Raw genomic sequence first — 21,674 nt, 5'->3', positions numbered from 1 at the left:
GGACATGACGTTGCAACCAGACGTGGTACCAAGCTGTGTGCCTCCCAGCCTAGCAGAGGCTTCAAAGCCATCAAGCCCAAACCCCGCCATGCTCCTTGTGCACTGAGCCGTCCCTACACAGTGTGGGAGACAACTTAGTGTGGGGCCACAGTATGGGTTAACCTGGCTGCTCTCTGGCTGGCTACAGTCTGCCAAAGCAATAAGCAGCAGTGAGAAGTTAAGTAAACATCACAAAGTAATTAAGTTGCTATGGCAGTAAATCTTAGTGACTCAGGTTCAGAAAAGGAGTGGCTCTCAACCAGGGGCAGTTTTTCCCTCCAGGGACACTTGCTAATGTCTGCACACAGTTTTGGTTGTCACGACTAGGTAAGGGCATAACTGGCATTTACTGAGTAGAGGCCAGAGATTCTGCTAAGCATCCTACAATGTGCAGGACAGTCCCACAACAGAGATTGCCCAGCCCTAAATGTCAACAATGCTGAGGTTCAGAAACCTGTACACAGCAGCAGCAATGGCTGGTGCTTGTTGGAGGAGGAGGGTGGCTTAACTAGAGTCTTGAAGGACCACGAAAGTTAGAAGAGCAGGCAGGAGAGGGAAGCCTTCCAGGAGGGGTCCCAGCACAAGCAAGGATGGGAGGGAAGAATGTCTGAGGGGCAGTGAGCAGGCTGGCTAGGCTGGAGGGGCGTTTGTGCAGGTGATGTGTGGAGGGCGTGTGGGGTTTGCTCTCCAGGCCTAAGCAAATGCGTGGGCTTCCGCTGAGAAACTCCCCATCCCTGTCCATGTGGTGAGGAGGGACTTTCAGTCAAATGACAACACTGTCCCCGAGTCCAGGGGATAACATGTGGCCAAGACAGGACCATCCTGTCCTCCTGTGGGGACCTGAATGGTGAACAGTGACACATGAGTGGATTCACCATGATGGCCACACAGAGGACCCAGGAGCTGCCCTGATGTCCCCAAGCCCCGTGAATCTGGCTCTTCACATTTAATTTTCCTACAAACTTACCCCATTTCTTCCCATAAATGTCTTCAAAAAATTAAATCAAGGAATCCAGAGTCGGTTTCCATTGCTTGCACTCAAAGTTGGATAGGGGTCTGTGGCTTGGGTCTTCCTCTGCCTTCCTGCCACATATCTTCTAGTGCCTGGACCCTGAGCATGGTGACAGCAGAGTCTGCCGAGCAGATAAACACTCCACTGAATTACAGGACTGTGGTGTGTTGTGCACTGATGTCTGCAAGACACACACACACACACACACACACACACGAGAGAGGACAGATAGGGACAGCCAGGTTCACAGCAGACACTGAGCAACCACTTTCCTTTCTTCCTTGGTAACAGAGCCACACTTTTGTTCACCCCTCCAGTAGAAAACAATGTGCTGAAGGAAGGTGGCCCTGCCTCAGCCCTAAGCGGAGCAACGTGATTGGTCAGTGGTTCAAGGCCAATCACAGTAATCCTCTCCCCTTTGCTTGTGATTGGTGTGAGAGTAGGTCTGTCACCCAGTTCTATTAATAGCTAATGGGACCTAAGGGACATCTACTAGAGGCTTCTGGGAAAGATTTCCCAAGCCACACAGGAGAAAAATCTCCCAGCTCTCCTTCCCTTCCTCTGTTCTGGACACAGGCTGGTGATGCTGGAGCCACGACCGGAAACCCCAAGGCAAAGACCAGAGAATCCCAAAGATGCAGACAGAGACCTCCTAGAGCTACAGAGTAAGCCAAATTGGAGTTGCCTTTTCTGGACTTCTTGTTAAGTGAGTTAAAAAAAATGCCTTTGTAATTTAAGCCTGTGCTTCTAGAACTTTAATATTCAATAGCCTTTTCAACAAATAGTGTCAGAAAAAAATTGGACACACAGACAAAAAATTAATCACACCCTAACTGTCATACAGGATACAAAAATTAACTCAAAAATGGATTTTGGACTCATAATGTAACATGTAAAACTATAAAACTTTTTAAAAAAATACTTAGGAGAAAATCTTCAGGACCCAGGGCTAGAAGAAGAGTTCTTAGACTCGACACAGAAAACACAATGCACAAAAGGAAAAATTGATCAACTGGACCTCAATAAAATTTAAAATTTTTGGCCGGGCATGGTGGCTCACGCCTGTAATCCCAGCACTTTGGGAGGCCGAGGCGGGTGAATCACGAGGTCAGGAGATCCAGACCATCCTGGCTAACGCGGTGAAACGCCGTCTCTACTAAAAATACAAAAAATTAGCTGGGCGTAGTGGCGGGCACCTGTAGTCCCAGCTACTCGGGAGGCTGAGGCAGGAGAATGGCGTGAACCCGGGAGGCGGAGCTTGCAGTGTGCCGAGATTGCACCACTGCACTCCAGGCTGGGCAACAGAGCGAGACTCCATCTCAAAAAAAAAAAAAAATTTAATACTTTTGCACTGCGAAAGGCCTTGTGAAGAGGATGAAAAGACAAGCTATGTGCTAGGAGAAAATATTTTCAAACCACTTATCCTACAAAAGATTTAATACCTAGAATAATATAAAGAATTATTAAAACTCAACAGTAAAAAAAAAATCCGTTTAGGAAATGAGCAAAAGACATGAACAGCTATTTCACCAGTGGTGATATATGAATGGCAAGTAAGTACACAAAAAGATGTTCAACATCATTATCCATAAGGAAAATGCAAAATAAAATCACTAAATACCCACAATGAAAGTGGCTAAAATAAAAAATAGTGATAACAGTAAATGATGGCAAGGGTATAGAAAAATTGGATTGCTCATACAATACATTGCTGTTACACAGATGCTCTGGAAAACAGTTCAGCAGTTTCTTCCAAAAATTAGACATGTGCTTACCACATAACCCAGCATTTGCACTCTTGGGCATTTGTCCCAGAGAAATGAAAACTTGTATTCAGACAAAAATTTATATACGAATAATCATAGCAACTTTGCTGATAATAGTGAAAAATTGGAAAACAACCCAAATGTCCTTCAATGAATGAGTTAAACAAACTGGTGCATCTCTACTATGAAACACTATTCAGCCATGAAAAGGAGCAAACTATTAATACCTGTGATGGTGTGGATGAATCTCCAGGGAATTAAGCTCAGTGAAAAAAGCCAATCTCAAAAGGTTATGCCCTATATGATCCCACTTAGATAACTTTTTTTTTTTTTTTTGAGGCTGAGTCTTGCTCTATAGCCCAGGCTGGAGTGCAGTAGCGCAATCTCGGCTCACTGCAACCTCCACCTCCCAGGTTCAGGCGATTCTCCTGCCTCAGCCTCCCAAGTAGCTGGGATCACAGGCGCCCGCTATCACACCTGGCTAATATTTGTATTTTTAGTAGAGACGGGGTTTCGCCATGTTGGCCAGGCTGGTCTTGAACTCCTGACATCAAGCGATCTGCCCACCTTGGCCTCCCAAAGTGCTGGGATTACTGGCGTGAGCCACCGCACCCAGCCCCTATAGCATTCTTTAAATGACAAAATTATCAAAATGGAGAGCAGAATAGTGGTTTCCAGGCATTAGGAGTAGAGGAAGGAAGGAGAAGAGTATGGCTATGTAGGAAAACAGCCTTTTGTGTGGCAAGAGTGACACCATCTTGAAGCAAAACTGCCATGATGACTGGTGTTTGACTCTTGCATACTAAGGTGCTCTCGAAGTGTAGATAACCTCTCATATAAAGGGAATTGAACAATGAGAACACTTGGACACAGGGTGGGGAACATCACACACCGGGGCCTGTCATGGGGTGGGGGGAGGGGGGAGGGATAGCATTAGGAGAGATACCTAATGTAAATGACGAGTTAACAGGTGCAGCACACCAACATGGCACATGTATACATATGTAACAAACCTGCATGTTGTGCACATGAACCTAGAACTTAAAGTATAATAAAAAGAAAAAGAAACAATGCCTATAGCATAGACAACCCCTCATAAACATGTGTATCTAACCTCCTTAGTGGTCACAAGTGTCACAATCTGAGGTGTGAGTAGTTGCACATATTTTACAAAAACAAAAGCTTCCTATCTAAAGGATATTTTCTGGAGAGTGGGTGTAGGGATCCACAGTCTGGCAGCCACCTGAGATATTGCTTTAGTAGGTCCCTACTAAATGTTTCTTTCACAGAAGCTGGATTTGTCAGCTTCTTTCTTCAGCCTCTCAGCTTGCTGGGCTTTTGGGGAAAGGTTTACATAGACCTGCTCTTCATGGAACAGGCTATAAAAGGACAGCGTGAGGAATGCTTAGGAAGGAACTGTTTTGAATCTTAAAGGTGGTGGTCACATGAATCTAAACATATAACAAACTTTCAAAGAACTAAATACACACTAATTAGTGCATATAAAACTGGTGAAACCTGGGTCAGATACATGGATTGTATCAGAGTCAATATTCTGGTTGTGAAACTTTACTATAATTAGGAAGATGGTATTATTGGGGGGAAATGAGTGAAGTGCATGTGAGGTTTTTCATGTTTCTTACAATCACGTGTGAATCTAAAATTATTTAGCCAAATTGCACTAAATTTTTTGTGGCTCCATGTATTAATGTGGGGAACCCATTTCCTGAACTCCACGAAGGCAGTTAAATAATATATATTACATATCAGAAATCAATTCCTTTTGGTATTGTAATTTTTTTTTCAAACAGGAAAACGCAGCGGGGGCATTGGGGAAGCTTTGGAATTAATATATAATTAGATATTTAGCCAGGTAGAAAGCTTAAGCAAAATAAACTTGACTCTAAGTAATTAAAAAATTTAATATGCATACGAATCACCTCGGTAATCTTGCTAAAAAAAGAAAAGCAGATTATGATTCAGTAAGTGTTGGTTATTACCTGAGATTCTGCATTTCTAATGAACTGATATTGCTGGTTCATGGACCCCATTTTAGGTAGCAAGAAGATAAGCCACTTTTAGCTGCATGTTCTGTTACTTGCTGGCAAAAGCATCCTAACTCTTTTGATCATTTGCATAGTAGCCCCGCCCACTGGAGGAGCCCAGAGTCTTATCTTCCCATCAATCAGATTCACCCTCCACCTGTGGGAGGAGCCAAGAGACAAGTGGTGGGGAGAAGACCGTCCTTTTTCCAAAAGGCAAGAGCACTTCCGTGTGTTGTGAGCCTGGGTGAGGGAGAGACCGAGGAGGATGGAGGTACAGCCAGATGGCAGGCACAGATGCTGATCTGGGGATGTTCTGGGTCTTCGGGTGCCTCTTTATGTTCTGTTTATGAAACCCAGACGCCCTTTCAGTGAGAAGCAATTCTGCCATGTTTATTTTTTGCTGGGGAAAGAAGCCACAAAACTCGAATATTTATATCCATTGTGCAGTCTTCTCCAGTTTCCAGGCACATCTTCCTTTTCTATATCTTGGAGAGCATTTCAAGCCTCCTGGAATTTTTCTTCAAGGAGGGGCCTCAGGGCCACTGCTACAGGGTGACTCATTGAGCCGCCAGGAGGCCTGGGCTTCCCTCCTGGAATCAGGGATCCCATGTGGGCCTCTCAGACCCAGCTCTCCTGTGAAGTTGAGAGCTTCAAGCGGGTCTTCTAGGGAGGTCAAGGGGCAGAGGGAATATTGGAAATGGCTCTGCCACTAGCATGCTCTGTGTCCTTGGGTGAATGATTTGGCTTCTCTGAAAACCAGTTTCTTCCCCTGCGAATGGTAGGAGTTGCATCAGGTGATTTCTTAGGATCCTACCTGCTCTAAGTGTTTCTTGGTCTCTAAATTCTCATAAACAGGACTTAGCTTAGGTTAGTACTCTCCATCTTGGCTGCATATTTGAGTCACCTGAGGGACACTAAAGATACTAAACCCAGATGTTCTGATCTGATAGATCTGGGGTCCGATGTGGGCGTCAGAAATCTTTAAAACTTCCCAGGTGTCAGTAACATACAGCCAGGGTTGAAAGCCACTGGGCTACACCTGATTTTACAGAAGAGGAAACTGGGCTCTCATCTCTGGTCAGCAGGTCAGCCACCAGCGGAATCCAGTGAATCCCGCTTGCAGTTGTGGGACCTCACAGCCACCCTCTGCAGTGCAGCGCATCCCTAGGACCTGGGGAACATTGCACCTTTCCATTCTTCAGTAATCTTCTCCTCCATCTCTTTCCCTCTCCGCCCCGCCCCTCGCTCCAAAGAGCTAAATCTTTCTCAAGTAGCTCCTGCCTCTGTCCTGTGAAAGTCCCTGCCAGGAGGAGTCACCACACCTGTTTACCTCCTTGAACTAGAAGGAAGGAGGGAAATACAGGCAGAGACAAGCAGAACTCAGGGTCTCCCATGTTACTCTGCCGCCCACCCAAAGCACCTTGCTCCAGGTTTGTCACAGGACAAGGGGAAGCTGCTGTGAGGACACTGAGGGTGATGGAAAAGTTGAAAAAGAAGGAGGAGAGAAATAGCACATCTGTATTTAGACATTATCCCTGGATGCTTCTTTGCATGTTAGGACAGGCTCACTACAATCTAGTCATGTTTAGCCCTTTAGGAGCCCTGGGGTAGTGAGTCCAGAGCCAGCACTGGGGGCTTTTCTCCCAGCCCCTTTTCAAAGTCATGTTGACCTTTGAGCATCTCCTGCCCCAGGAGAGCGCTGCAGCCACTGCAGACAGCATGAGATGCTTCTCTATGTGGGCCCAGCTTCATCCTTCTGTGCTCCTGATGATGGAGGACAGAAAGTGGTTCTTCCTTCCTTGCAAGCATTTCCGGTCTCGGAAGACTCTCTGGGGAAAGAACACCAAGAGGGAGAGGCTTCCTAAGTCCCTTCACTGGGGGCTTATCCATGACCGACGTTCCTGGGGAGACATACATTTCATCAGTCACTTTCCATCTCCCTCCACTCTCCCTCCTCCTCTCTGCAAGCTTACACTGTAGCCCGATGGAATTACACAGAGTGCCTTGCATATGCCAAGGTTCTTCCACCTCTAGTCATGCTGTTTCCTGTCCTGGAACCCCCTTCCCAACTCGATCCTGCTGAGCAGCCTGGGATCTGTGTACGGGATGCCCCTCAGAGTGACCCAGACACAGAGGAAGCTGGGGTGTTTATTCCCCGCCCCTCAGTCACGGGTGCAGGCCTGCTCCTGGGGCATTCATCCCCCAGCATCTCCAATGCCAGGCAGCTCAGAGAGCAACTTTCCTGTCCAAGGAACACTTAGAGACCATTCCTAGGAGGAGCGAATGTCCACCTTGTGTGGCATCGTCCTGGGGCGCTCCTTCTGGGGGGGACCCCAGTCCCTCCTGCCCTTCCACCCAGAATCCTCCTGTCTCCTGGGTGAAAACTGGAGGCCGGATTCTAGCTCTGCTGTGTCTCTCAGACTCTAGTGAGTGTCAGAATCTTCTGGAGGCCTTGTTAAAACTCCGATGGCCAGGCCCACCCTGAGGTTCCGATTCAGGAGGTCTCAGCAGAGCCCGAGAGCTGGTTTTCCCAGCAGGGCCCCGGGGTGCTGATGCTGCTGCCCCTAGGACCACCCCTGAGAGCCCTGGCTCTCCACCAGAGCCTGCCCACCTGGAGACAGTGACCACAGGCCACAGGTCACCCCTCACTGCTTCACTCCACGCCCTCTCCTGTGACCTCATGTCCTCCCACTTCCCCCTGAGTCACGTGGCTCCAGCCACACCCACCTCCCCGCTGTTCCTCACCCAGGATCACCAAGGTCTCTCCTGCCCCGGCGCCTGTGCACCTGCTGTGCCTCTGCTTGGGGTGCTCTTCCCAGGGCTCGCTCACCTCCTCAGAGAGGCCTCCTGACCCCTGACACGGCCTTGCCCTTCACCTCTATCGTCCTTTAGAACAGCCCCCACCTCCCGCACATCATGCAGTTGCAGGTTCAATGGCTACTGCTTGTCCTCCAGACTCGAAAGTAACCTCGCAGTGGGCGGTGGGCAGGGGGCGGGGCGGGGGCGGTGTTTTGTTCCCTGCCCTGTCCCAGCACCCAGAGCAGTGCCTGGCAGGGGTGGGTACACACCTGTTAGCAAGTGACTCCGATGCAGGGACCGTTCTCTCTGATCTCTAAATCCACCTTTCTTATGTTGTAGTAGCAATATTGAATGTTGTTCCATACATCATCCATTTTCTTTTTTGACTCTTAGATCGTAGTGCCTTAGAGAACAACTGGGCAAAAAATGGACTTTCAGACACGGCAGGTGCCCAGGTCCAGCCCCCACCCTGTGGCCCTTCAGGGACTGCACTCATTTATTTTTCTCTTTTCTGGCTGTCTGCGAGCCAACAGCTCTCTCCTGGCTTTAATTTTCACCCATTTAAGTTGAAAAAAAGTCAAAACAAATGAAATGCACTTAAGAGAAAGCCTTGAGGAGTTACTGGGCCACCTGAAGTGAACGGACTTCTTTCGAGGAGTTATCAATTGTTGTTATCAATTACTTATTGGGCCATGATATGTTCCTGGCGCCACCAAGACGGAGAGGAGACAGGGTCCCTGCCCTGAGGCATCCCAAAGAAGAAGGGAGCATTTGTGAAACGAAAAAATGTCCCAGATGATAAGACAGTTACACGTCACACCTCAAGGCTGCTCTACGCTTTTATTATATTTTTATTCTTAAGGATGTTCTTTTTTTTTATTTTAAAAAGTAATTGAAAAGTTCATAAAATATTCCTAGAAAATAGAGAAAAAATAAAATCTAACTCCAGTGTTTTTAATGCACATAAAAAATCTACTTGGTTTATAAAATTAGGATTTATTATAAATGTTTAATTTAGTTAGTTTGGAAGTTTTGTTAATTTACTCATCAGATTCTGCCTTGAGTTTTCTTCACATATATACCATGTGCATTTCTTTAGGCCATCAAGCAGCCTTCAAAAACATAAATTTCATTAGTTACAATGTATTTCATACATTGTATTTCACCAATCTTGTATTTCTGGACAATACAATTTTTTTTTCTTGTTTTGCTTTTGGTTATTATAATCAATATTGCTGTGAATATGCTTAGTTTAGAAAGCCTTGACTCGCTGTTATTATAATTTCAGTTTATAATCAGGAAGAGGGAAAGCCTAACTCTAAGGTTGAAACTAAATCTTAAAGCTAGTTACACAGCCTCTCTGAGCTTTGCTGTCCTCTTCTGTCCTATGGTAAGAATGATACTGAGGTCCTAGGGAGTTGTGAAGCATATGCTGTGAGACAACACAGCTGAGCAGCCCAGCCAGAGCCCCCTAGGGAAGCCATCAGAGGTCAGCAGCTCCCATCTCCATCCCTCTTGACTCCTAATAGGCTGGGACAGAACTTTGCCCTCCCTTCTTCCTGTCCAAAAGGTGCACAATGATAATGATGCTGATGGTTATTTAGTAAGAAACTTCTCAACAGGAACAGTCATCAGGAGGGGGCACAGTTGGATTCTCTCCAGCGAAGATGTCAGGGTGGACAGAAATGTCAGCGTGATCCAAAGAGGACACAAACACTCCCGCTATTTTATTGTCACCATAGAAAGGCCAGCTCTAGGTTTGATGAATGTTTAGTGAAAGAAAGTTTGCAAAAGTCAAAAAGAAACTGACATAATGATGGCCAAACAGGCTTTCTCTGCATTAGAAGAACTCAGTGGGTCCTTGCATGTCTGATTAGAGAAAAACAAAACAAACAAGCAAAAGCTCCTCTGATGCACAGAGTTAGTGCTCCACTGAACTAGACCAGAAGAGCTTGTCCTGCCCCTTGGAAACAGGGGCCAACATGATCTGTTGGCCCATCATCTGACATGAAGGGACCCATCATCTGACATGAAGATGCCCCGGGGGCAATGGAAAGCACGGTGTGTCGGGAGAAGATGGCCCTGAGGGCAGGTGCATTCGGGTGCATTCGGGTGCTAGTGAGCGCTGCAGCATGTTGGGTCTCTAGTTTTGTATCAGTCAGCTACTCTCACAATCACACTATGTAACAAACCACTCCCAATCTCAGTTACAAACAATAGCATTTATTTCCCATTCTCATGTCCACAGGTCTGATGGGGTTCATCACATCTGAGCCAGGACTGGCTTTTCTTGGCTGCAAGCTGAGAGCTGGGTCCAGGTCTGCTGTACTGAGGGTCTCCCGTCTTCCTTGGACAGGGACAACCAGAGCCTATTTATCTCATGATGGAAGGCGGAGAACAAGCAGGCAAGACCAGCTGTGCTAGCACTTGCCACCTCTTTGCCCACGTCACACCTGCTGACGTCCCATTGGCCAATACAATTCACACAACCAAAGCCGACATCAATAGGACAAGGAAACAGACTCTGCCTCTAGTTGCACAAACTACAGAGTCACGGACAGAGGACACGGATCCAGCGAAGGAAGATGGAGAATGAGAACAGTGACTCTCAATAACACAACCTCCCACAGGTTTCCAAATCCCCAACCCAGGCATATATCAAAGAAAACGGAATCATGGGTTCAGGTTTTAGAGCAAGCAATTTCTGCTCTCCCTGCCTAGTTTCCACACCCTTAACACAGGGGCAATGATGTCACATCAAATCATATCACACAAGTTTGTGATGATGTTTCAACAACTAAACACCAGAAAAATGCTTAGGGCAGGGCCGGGTAGGAGGGGCAGAAGCCAATAGTAACTTAACATCACTGCTAACCCACAAAGTTCTGGGAATTTCTTTGAATGTCTAATTAGAGAACCATGTCCCCAACAATTAACATTTCTTTTGCCTTTTTTTGAATCTGAGAAAATACTAATTGTCACAGGGTAGAATATTTGTCTGATGAGCATATAGAAGTTAAGGGCTCATTGAAATCACAGTGCTGGGTTTGGGTCTCATCCCTCTTCCTACCTGCCTCTCTGAGCCTCAGTTTCTCATCTGTAGAATGGGTACGATCCCAACCTCATGTGTTTGTGGCAGTCAGGGTTAAATTGGCTAATGATTCTAAAGTGCTCTGTGCAGGCCTGGCAGGTACTGAGCAACCTCGGGCCATAGAGAGAGCACTGACTTGGGAGTCAGGAGCTGGGACCTCAGGTCCTATTCCGCGGGGATCTGGGAGAAGTCCCTTGGATTCCCTGAGCCTCATCTGCCCCACATGCTAGTGAGGTGGCTGGACCAGTCAGATCAAGGACGTCCCTGTGGCTGTCTAACTTCCCCTTACTCCCTGTTCAGCAAAGGGCAGGTGCTGGGCCTGGCCAGGCTCCCACAAAGCCCAGGCTCAGCTCGTGGCCCTGCTCAGCTCACAGCGGGTGTGGGGGATGCATTTCTGCCCTCAAAGGACTGAGCTCCAGTTTCTTTCTTCACTGAGTCCTTTACTCTCTGCCTGCGGGTGGTTATTTAAGACATCTCCCGCCTGCAGGGGCCTCTTAGAGAACAAACAGATCATTCCTTCAGCTGCAGTGCAGGCTTTACTGGGCTTGTTCCTGCGTCAAGTGGACAGACCCTTCCTAAATGGAGTCACCCCACAGGCCCCACACTTGGAGAGGGGCAGCCAGGAGCCTCCGAGGCTCTGCCCAGCCCGTTCTGAATGTGCTCCCTGCCCTGAGCGGAGCACTTACAGCTCCCCGCATCAAGGTTTCTGTCTCCCCAAGGATCTTCCTCATAAAAACCCTTCTTCTCCCAGATCCCACAAACCGACGTTATAAAAAACACAAACACGCTATAAACACCATGTAAATTGATCACATACAAATAATATCCAAAAAGAAGAACTTGTATAACCATTTTAAACTATAAAACATGTCTGTTGGGATTTGTGGGAGATCATGGATCACAGCCTCTCCCTGCTTCTGATTCAGCACCATGAGAAATGGAAGCGAGGTTCACCCTGGGATGGGAAAGCGTCAGCTGCCACTCATGAGGCTGGGGGGCACGGGAAGCCCCTCATCCGTGGACACAAACAGGCGTCCTAACATGACCTCCATGAGCAGAAGTGGGCAGACAGGGCTGAAAAGCTGACCTTACAAGGCTGAGGACCTGCCTTGAGCTCTGCCTGACTGCAGAGAAGGCAAGTTCTCTTCTTGCAACCTCAAATCTTCCAGGTAAGAACCGAACGAAATCCGGCCTTTGCGTTCTCTCCACCAGCTCCCGGCTCACCCACCCAGCAGCTCAGCACCTGCGAAATCCATCTCCCGATGCACACTTGCTAACCGGGTGGGTGTGAGCACAACGATGGGAAACAGCGGGAGTCCCCGGAGTGCAGACTCAGGAGTGAACCTGCCTGAAGAGTGGCGTCTAACGCACACGCTGTGGTCAGCTCCACCCCACTCTGGGTCCCGGGAATAGGAGCAAGTGAGTATTTTGCTTGCAGGGCAGGTGTTTCATCCACATTATTGCAGGAACAGATGAATTTAATTAAAAGAACACCACAGTGGGCACCTCATCCAGTGATGCCTCCCTCTAAGAACATGACACTGAGATGATCAAGGTTCTAAAAGGGCGATCAAATTACTCTCCGAAAATGAAGCTGCTCAGACAGAATGACAATTAAATTAATAACAAGGAAGACAATGCCCAGATTTCATCTCAGCTCACAGCCCCTCCTGTGTGCTGTATGATTGGGTTCTTGGGGGTGGCTACAGATGCAGGGAAGAGTCAGGATTTATCCACAAGGGTGAGCTGACTGACAGCATGAGGGTCTCCTACAGCGGAGCTTGCCAAGGTCCGTGGCTCCCAGGGGACCCGTTCCAGGGCTAACAGATGAAGCATGGAAATGCTGTGTGGAGTGACCTGAGCAGCCGTTCTCAGGAGAAAACAGACAAATCCTCCTGCACCCTGGCTCACCAGCTTTGTAGCCTGTATTGTGTCATCTTTGCTGAGCTCCACCAGGTCACCCCTCCTGCTGGCTTTGTGATACTGACATTTCAGGCACTGGCGCAGATACATTGGCCTTCCTGGCTGGGATTTCATGGACGGAGTGAGCAGTGCTGGCTTGGAGGAGCCGTGGCAGCACAGGGCCTGTGCTCTCAGCTGATCAACGCCTTGATAGCCAGGAAAGGCCTGTCCTGACCCCAAAGGGCCCTCGCAGCACTGTTTGAAATTGCTTTTGCCATGTTTGGAACGGATTCCTCAGTACGTTTCAGACTCATTGTTGTGACTTTGGTTTCAATCCAGGGACACACCTTGGCCAATGGAGTGTCCACAGCATCTATGATCGCTCTTTCCCAGAGACAGCATCTCAGATACCGATGCTGAAAGAGAAACAGCAGCTGTCCCCAGGTGGCAGGAAATAGTCCATTTTAATGGCAATTTCATAAGTGGCAGATGATTTTTATTGTAATTTTCTGGTGAGCTGATTAAGTGGAGGCAGAGTCAGTTCTGAGGCGTCAATATCTTTAATAACTCGGGGAGACCACGGCCATGCTCAGCAGGAACACTGAGTCCATGGAAAACAGGCCCTGGCCTGCTGATGTGCATAATTCCACGTTTGCCCCCCATGTAACCAGGATGGTAAATTACAGGTGTCAGATAATCACGCTCTGGAGTGGCTACTTGAGGATGCGATCGACCAGTTTAAGCTCCGTCTGACACATGATCAATAGCCCGTGATGCTGCATGGAACTGCAGGCACAGCGTCCAAACCTGTAGAGCAGTGGCTCCCAGCTGTGGCAACTTTGCCCCCCAGATGACATTTGGCAATGTCTGGATATGTTCTCAATTGTCACAACTAGGAGAGGGGGATGCTATTGGCATCTGGTGGGTGAGGCCAAGGTTGCTGCTAAACCTCCCATGATGCACAGGAGAAGTCCCCACAGAGACACATCCTGCACAGACTGTCCATAAAGCTTAAATGAGATGCTCTGACTTGGAGCCACAGTTAACATTCCATTCCATTGTCTGGGTATCTCCAGGGATGTACGTAGCTGGATGTCTAGCTTTTCATCTGGGTATGACTGGCCTCACGCAGAGTCAAAACCGTGTGTAGGTCGAATCTCTTATTTGCTCTTCTGCTTCCTTTCATTGTAATTTTCTCCTTCTCATTAGTATTTTCTGTTACTGGAGGAATGGTAACAAAACATAAAATGCTGGAGAGTTACGATTTTGTTTTTGTCAATAAAAAAGTAATTTGCCAGTGGCTCATAAAAAGCAGAAAATTAATTAGAGAAGACATGAGCTCTATCAAAAAGCTGATCAGGGTGGCTCACGCCTATAATCCCAGCACTTTGGGAGGCCGAGGCGGGTATATCACCTGAGGTCAGCAGTTCGAGACCAGCCTGACCAACAAGGTGAAATCCTGTCTCTACTAAACATATGAAAACAAAATTAGCCAGGCGTGGTGGCAGTTTCCTGTAGTCCCAGCTACTCCAGAGGCTGAGACAGGAGAATGGCTTGAACCTGGGAGGCAGAGGTTGCAGTGAGCTGAGATTGCGCCAATGCACTCCAGCCTAGGTGATGGAGTGAGACTGCTTCTCAAAAACAAAACAAACAAAAAAACTGATCAGCTTGGGAGAGCAGCAGAGAGAAGAGTCCAGATGCGAGCTCGTCGTTTTCTGGAGAGTGCACAGAGCAGGACCTCGCGGGACTGGCCCAGAGCTCCTCAAACTAACGTCAGTTCAGCAGATGCAACTAGCATTTTAAAACATTAATCACAGAGTTGAGTAGAAAATATCAAAAGGTATCAGTATTATTTTGTGAAACTTTGTATTCATATATATGGGGGGTGTGTGTGTGTGTATGTGTGTATGTACCAGGTTCCATTGTAAAATAATTTCTTATGATGGGTTGTGATCAAAACAGCTTGAAAAACACTGGAGTGGCTTCAATGACGGAGGATTGAGAAATAATTAAGTATCTGTGAGTAAATTTTGCAAATAAAAAGAACAAGAAGGCCAGGCACGGTGGCTCACGCCTGTAATACCAACACTTTGGGAGGCTGAGGTGGTCGGATCACGAGGTCAGGAGATTGAGACCATCCTGGCCAACATGGTGAAACCCATCTCTACTAAAAATACAAAAATTAGCCAGCGCCACGCCTGTAATCCCAGCTACTCAGGAGGCTGAGGCAGGAGAATTGCTTGAACCTGGGAGGCAGAGGTTGCAGTGAGCCAAGATCATGCCACTGCACTCCAGCCTGGCGACAGCGAGACTCCATCTAAAAAAAAAAAGAACAAGAAAATTACGAACTCTAGGAAAAATGAAAGGTGTATAAGAAAGAAAATACAACTATATTATAATACTTAGCTCTGCAGAGAATAGCATTTACCTGGTCACATGACATAAAGGCTGATTATGATGCAATTAAAAATAGTGATGTACCATATAGGGTGGCAGGAAAGGAGCTGGTGGGTGGTATAAGAGCTAACTCCTCATCTAGCTTAGCAGACATTAGATAACACTAGACCTTGAAAGCTCTATGAATAGCTTCCCTGGCTTCCTCTTTCTTTTCTTTTCTTTTTTTCTTTGAGACAGGTCTCACTCTGGTTTCCCAGGCTGGAGTGCAGTGGTGTGATCTTGGCTCACTGTAGCCTTGACCTCCTGGGCTCAGGTGATTCTCCCACCTCAGCCTCCCGAGTAGCTGGGGCTGCAGGCGCACACCACCACGTCTGACTAATTTTTTGTCTTTTTAGTAGAGACAGGGTTTTGCTATGTTGCCCAGGCTGGTCTTGAACTCCTGGAATCAAACAATCCACCGCCTCAGCCTGCCAGAGTGCTGGGATTACAGGCATGAGCCTCAGCACCCGGCCAAGCTTCCTCTTTCAGGATTCGGAAATAATGTGCGGAAACAGCTAAAGGACTACTTGTGGATGTCTCTGAGAAGAGGTGGGCAGGGAACAGACAGATTCAGTGGTGTTTGATTTGATGACCATGTATCTCTTTATTTAAAAAGGGACCATTCAGGACCAGCGAGGTCACGGTGGTGTTCACTGGAAAGACCCCAGGGACCCAGGTGGCTCTTGGCTCCATCACCTACAACCCTGTGACCTTGAACAAGTCGTTCTCCAGCTTTTGACACCAGTTGACCAACCTCTAAAACAAAGAGGCCAGGCCAAATTATTTTGACTTGTCCTTGGAGCCCTGTGAGTCTGTCTCACTGTGGAGTGACTTGGGAGTCTGGGCACCACCCACCCTGACTCTATGTCAAATACCGTGCACATCTCAAGCACAGTGCCTGGCTCAGCACAGGCAGCAGGAAAGCTGTGTGGGTATACCTCAGGGTTGGTGGACACGGTAGACAGCCTTCACTCTCCCAAGATGGGGGAGGTCCTGTACCATGACTTAGGGAACGGCTCGTGCCTAAGCCCCCATCCCCTCCACAGTAGTGCAGAAAGGATGCTCTCCTAATCAGCTAATTTTCACAAAATGTGGTATGCCCTGGTGGCATCCCCTGGTAGAAGAGTGGATGACTTCCAGGAGCACATAGAGGGGGCAGAGGCTGCAGGCTGACCCTTGATACCCCTCATCCCCTACATTTAACACTGCAAATCCCAAAGTTTAGCTGCCCAGACCAAAACTGAATTTCCCATCCTGCCTTGCAGCTGGTGTGTACCTTCCCAGTGTACCCTTAAATGCATGGGTTCGCCCCACTTCCCCTTTTCCTCTTCCCTCCTGTCTGATGTGACTTGCACCTCCTTAGACCAGGTGGACAAAAACAGACTTTGTCAATGACAGAGCACAAGACTGGAGGGCCGAGGCTCAGCCCAGGGAGCTGCCCAACCAGCCAGCGGGCCCCCATGCCGAGGCTGTCACATAGGAGAGAAGCAAACCTCTGGCTCATGAAGTCATAGGTACGTGGGGTCTGATGAATTTACTTACAAATAAATATGGGAAGTATATTTTTATATCAATAGCTATTTATTCACTTTAATATCCATTAGAGAAAAATATCTCAACTAGTGGAATCACCCCTGCGATTTCACTAGATGAACCCACCAGCAATCCTGGGGACGCTGAGGACCCTCTTCAGCACATGGCCCTCCTGACTGTTGAGGGAGCCAGCATGAAGCCCCCGTCGGTGCCCAGCCGGCCCGAGCTCCTGGACTCAGCCTTGACCGACACTGACTCTGTTCCCACAGCAGCCGCTTTGTTCGTCTCCTTTGTGGACACTTAGCTCAGCGCCTGTGCTGCTCGGCTGTGACCTGACCTTCGAGGGTCACCCCCTGAATTCACTCGCTGTGACCTGTGCTGCAGACCCCGTCAGGAAGCTCCTGGTCTCCCCCGGCCCCTCCCCCGCCTCATTTGCACAAAAGACCTCATTGTTCGGCAGGGTCTGCTTCAGACGTGCCCTGGTTTCAGTTTCCGCAAACACCCAGCACTGGCTTTGGGTCAGGGGTCACTCTGGAGTGAACGGCGCGCCCTGAGCAATCCCACATCGCTGTGTGATCCGGGCTCATCCACAGGAAGCCCCGGCCCAGGCACCCAAATGGGTCCCAGAAGTGGACCAGATGCAGCGCAGACGGTGATGCGGGGACGCCGGCATCTCCAACAGTGGGAAAGAGGAAACTTTCTACTTTTCATTAAGCCCGTCCTCTTCTCCCCCAGGGTTAGGGGGACACAGTGTCTTCACTGGCCATGTTGGAACGTTCTGGGGAGTGAAGGGAACGTCCCCAAGAGCAGTGACTTGACCTTCGCTTTGGCAGAGATTTGAAATTCTCTTCTTATCGATCTTTAAATCTACACGCAGGAGTCTGTTTTACATCCAGCCGTCCCTGTGACCTCGGGCGAGTTCCTTACCTTGTGTTTCTCATCTGTAAAGTGGGAATAATGACCGCACGGCCTCGCGTGCTTGTCAGAACCAAATCGGACAATGCACGAAGACCCATTGGCCCGGAAAGCCGCAGCTGGGCCCTGACGATGCCACGCTGTCCATCTGGGGAGGGGAAGTTCATTGCTAATTCGACGCAAAGGAGGAAAAATGCACGTCCCCCTGAGCTGAAAGAAGGAACGAAGCCAAGTCCACCAGGCCACCGGGTCTCCTTAGGCTGAGGAAATGGACAATGAGGTCGACATCGCAACTGCAGAGAGCAGCAAAGCCCTTCACTACCACTGCCCGGACCCCGCAGCGGCTCCTACAGCCGTCACAGGTCACTGGGCCCGGAGCCAGTTAGGGAACAGCCGCGTCACCATCCAGGGAAGCCGCTCCCAGGCGCTGATCCCCGGAACGGTGGATTTGCTAACAGCAGCCACACAGACACCTCACCTCACGCCAGGCTGCTGAGCTCAGCGGGGGGCACGATTGCCCAAGCAGGGGTGGGGCAGGGCAAGGCAGACCCGGTCACATGGTGGGAAAAGCCAAAAAAACCTGCCTGATTTGGTAAAATGCCAGGAAACTGCCTGAACTGGGCATTTTAAAGTTAGTTTTTAAGGCGTAGCCATTTGTTGTTTGTTGTTGTTGTTGTTGTTTTTGCCTCGTGCTCTCCTGTCTCCCTCCTCGTCACACAATAAACTGTCTCCAAGGCAGCCGCCCTCCCCTTGCCAGGACGTGCGAGGCGGGGAGGTCAGGAGCTCTGCTGTGAGGGCACCACCCGGCTTCCGGTTTGTGCATGAAAACCCGGCTCTGCTTTTCCATTCCGTGAAGACTGGACTTCTCCAGGCTGCTCGGTAAATAATCACGGATTCCACTGGGAAGAGGAAACGTCCCCACAGCCCTTTCTCCATTGTGCACCCAACCTCCAGGTGTTTTCAATCTCTCAAAGAGCCCCGACTCCTGAAATTTAACAGCTAAAATCGTATTTTTCATTTCCTGAGATTCTCTTGGTGGAATCAGGCAGCCTGGCAGTGTGCAGCACCTAGGGTGGCTCATGATGAAAAATCCAGAGGGGACTTTGCCTTTCTGCATGTCCTTTTGTCACCAGAACCCGGGGACCAGCAGGACCCAAAGCTCCCTGCGGGATCAGCTGGGTCTGGGAATCACTGCCCTGGGCCCAGTTGGACTTTTCGGATGAGGCCGGTGTTTGGCACCTGGGCTGCGCAGGTGGGAAGGACAGAGGCGCTGATGGAGAGGGGGAGGGGAAGGGGATTCACGGCGGTCCTGGGGGAGCCCCACAGGTGCCTTTGGCCTCTGGCTGCTCTACCTGCCCTCAAGCTGGTTAAATTCCCCCCTGAAAGAGAGTTCCCCATTGGGCAAGTTCCAGCGAGCTTGGGCCAGGCCTGTGACCTCAAGGTGGGTGGAGCTCTAGAAGGCCTGGCCCTCACTCCCGGAGTCCACATTCACCCTCAAGGCAGTGAACGGCGCCCCACTGCGCATCTACTCACTAACCAGGCACGGGATGGTTTCCATGGTTCCTGTGTCTTAGACCAGCTCGCTTATGGTGACATGGGACACCCTGAGACCCCACCATGGTGCAGAGTGACATTAATGCATTAAATTAGCAGCCTCTGCAACACAAACACATTTCCTTGTGAAGCCTGTGACGTTCTTTGGTAAAAGGAATCATTACATGTTTGCAAACATTACACTCGCTGAGGAAGGGCCTCGGGCTCTGACAAATGATAAATGGGAAAATTAGACGCTTCAGGAAAATGCAAATATCATCCTTTGTAAGTCTGTCCCTTGGCAGGGAAAAAAAAAAGGTTTCCCCAAAGCAGCAAGGCATTCCTTCTACTCTTTTAAGCGCCAGGAAGAAGGGCTGTGACTCTTTCAGGCACTTGCACGGATCTTGATTGTCTTCCACAGTCTCCCCAACGCCCTGGCAATGTGTGGGAGAGAAGCCTGTGATTTCAGTGGACTGTCCTCTAACTCAGCCTTTCTCACCTTTAATTCATGATCACCCCCTAAGGAACCTTCGTGAAGGTTTTTTTCTTACTCGCCCCCACCATGAATTTAATACTACAGAAATACTGCAAAATGGTTTATGCACTGTGCGTACATCTGTATTTTTACATAATGAGAGAAAAATCTTTTCACCTCCGGGAACCAGCTCTGGCCCTCTAGGGAGAAGTATTCCCCGCTGAGGAAGCATGTGCTCATTCCTTCTTTTGTTCATTCATTCAAATGTGCAGAAAACGTGTGTATCTGATGTAAATTCTGGGCCCTGGAAGGAGGTGTGGGAGCTGCCTGGGGCCTGGGGGCAGAGCGATGCAGGAGAGGGGACAGCGAGGACAGAGTCCAGAGACACGAGGGGAGGGATGAGGCTGAGGAGCAGCCAGGAGCCCCGTGTGGCTGGGGTGAAGGGGTGTTAGAAGATGAGGCCAGAGGGGTGATGAGTCACAGTGGGGCAGAGAGAGATGGGTCATCTCAGGCCTTAGGCGACCCTGTGAATACTTCAGCTTTTACTCTGAGGGAAGTGAGAGCCATTGGAGGGTTTGAGCAGAGACAGGACGTGGTCTGGTTTACTTTTGAATGGGATTCTGTGTCTGAGGACAGGTTGGGGGTGTGGGACAACAGCTGGAGCAGCAAGACCAGCAGGGAGGCCAGGCGGAGGTGATGGTGACCGGAGCCGTGCGGTCAAAGTGGAGGAGGTGAGGGAGTCCAATACTGCAGATCCCTTGCAGGTAGAGCTGCCAGGACTTGCTGATGGATGAGAAGCGGAGTGTGGAAGGCAGGGAAGAGTGGAGGATGACTCCCAGGTGTTGGCCTGAGAGCTGGGAGGGTGGGGCTGCGATTTACAGAGATGAGGAAGACTGCAGGAGGACTGTGCTCTGACAAGGCCCTCTGCTGACTCTGAAAGACACAGGAGAGCAGGACAGAGTGGATGAGGGTGACTCTTAGTAGATTTATTACATTCTCCCAGCAGATCCAAGTACATAATTTTCAGAGCCTGTGCAAAATGAAAATGTAGGCCACATGCTCAAAAGCAGGAACAAAATGTCATTATAGGTACTAAAATAAGAAAGCTTTTGCTTTCTTTCTGCAGTGTCTCTCTTGACCTGTCATGGTGTTTATTATTTGCTACTCAATGTTGCGTTCCCTCAGATATGAGGATGTTCGTAGGGTAGCTCAGACCCCCCACAGTCAAGCCCTTTCAGGGGCAGAAGGTGAAAGCAGTCACCAGCAGGGTTATTCTCCTGAGTAGCATCTCCAGGGTGGCACCTTTTCAGTAGCCTTTTCCAAAGGAATAAGTTAGTATGACAGTTGTCACAACTTCAATGAAAAGCAGCCGATGCAATGGGAGATGGGAGAAGGAACCATCAGTGATGGGAACATGAGACACCTGGGGAAGGTCAAGGGCTAGCAGATCCTTTATATGGGCTCGGCCCTTCTACAACCTGCAGCAAGGCTCAGCCCCCACCATGGCCCCACCCCCACCATGGCCCCTCTCCACGGTGGCCCCGCCTTCATTCTGGCCACGCCCCTGCATGGCCCTGCCCCTAACAAAACCATGTCCCTCTACCCCGGCAAATCTGGTCACACCTCCAGGCTGTCAGGCATCATTGTGGCTAGGGTAGACCCTGACAAATAGCTTTCAGGGGTGAATCTCCTCTTTCTGTGCAGATGAAACCTGTCCAGGCAGGAATTCTTGCATTTCTTCCCCAGCCCAGCCGCCTCCTTTATTGACACCCTGGAGGCCTCCTCGTAGTGTATTTGGGACAGGTGGGCTCCTAATCACTCAACAGATACCTACTGAGATCTGCTCTGTGCCCAGGTTTCAGGTCCTGGCCCCAGCGGTGAAGGAAGAGGGCAAAGCGCCCTCCCTCTGAGGTGACGTCTCCAGGGCTGGTCACAGGGACTCCAGGGCCACGAGCACATGGTTGACCACTCCGCAGATTAGCCCACCCCAGTCGTAAGCTCCTGGAGCAGCTCCCGGCTTTCTGGGTGGTTTCTACCCCGTGGGGCGATTTATAACCGAAGTCCAGAGAGCGAGAGGTTGATGGGGGGCCTGTCCTGTCCCCATCTCAGGGGGGCAGGAACTGCTTAG

At 49.2% G+C, this 21,674-nt stretch overlaps 2 long non-coding RNA genes across 2 annotated transcripts; one reads left to right on the top strand and one right to left on the bottom strand.

Annotated features, from left to right (window-relative positions):
- Positions 1-264: 264 nt before the first annotated feature.
- On the top strand, positions 265-10,593 carry LOC129021707 (uncharacterized). Its single transcript, XR_008496124.2, has 3 exons — positions 265-366; positions 1,628-1,757; positions 9,910-10,593. It is a non-coding gene; the product is annotated as an uncharacterized LOC129021707 (long non-coding RNA).
- On the bottom strand, positions 6,360-7,481 carry LOC129021706 (uncharacterized). Its single transcript, XR_008496123.1, has 2 exons — positions 7,154-7,481; positions 6,360-6,763 (listed from the first exon to the last, which is right to left on the bottom strand). It is a non-coding gene; the product is annotated as an uncharacterized LOC129021706 (long non-coding RNA).
- Positions 10,594-21,674: the final 11,081 nt, after the last annotated feature.

Source organism: Pongo pygmaeus, chromosome 21 (genome assembly GCF_028885625.2).
Source record: "Pongo pygmaeus isolate AG05252 chromosome 21, NHGRI_mPonPyg2-v2.0_pri, whole genome shotgun sequence".
NCBI classification, from domain to species: domain Eukaryota; kingdom Metazoa; phylum Chordata; class Mammalia; order Primates; family Hominidae; genus Pongo; species Pongo pygmaeus.
Note: the sequence above shows the minus strand (reverse complement) of the source record. Positions and strands in the feature narration are given on the sequence as shown.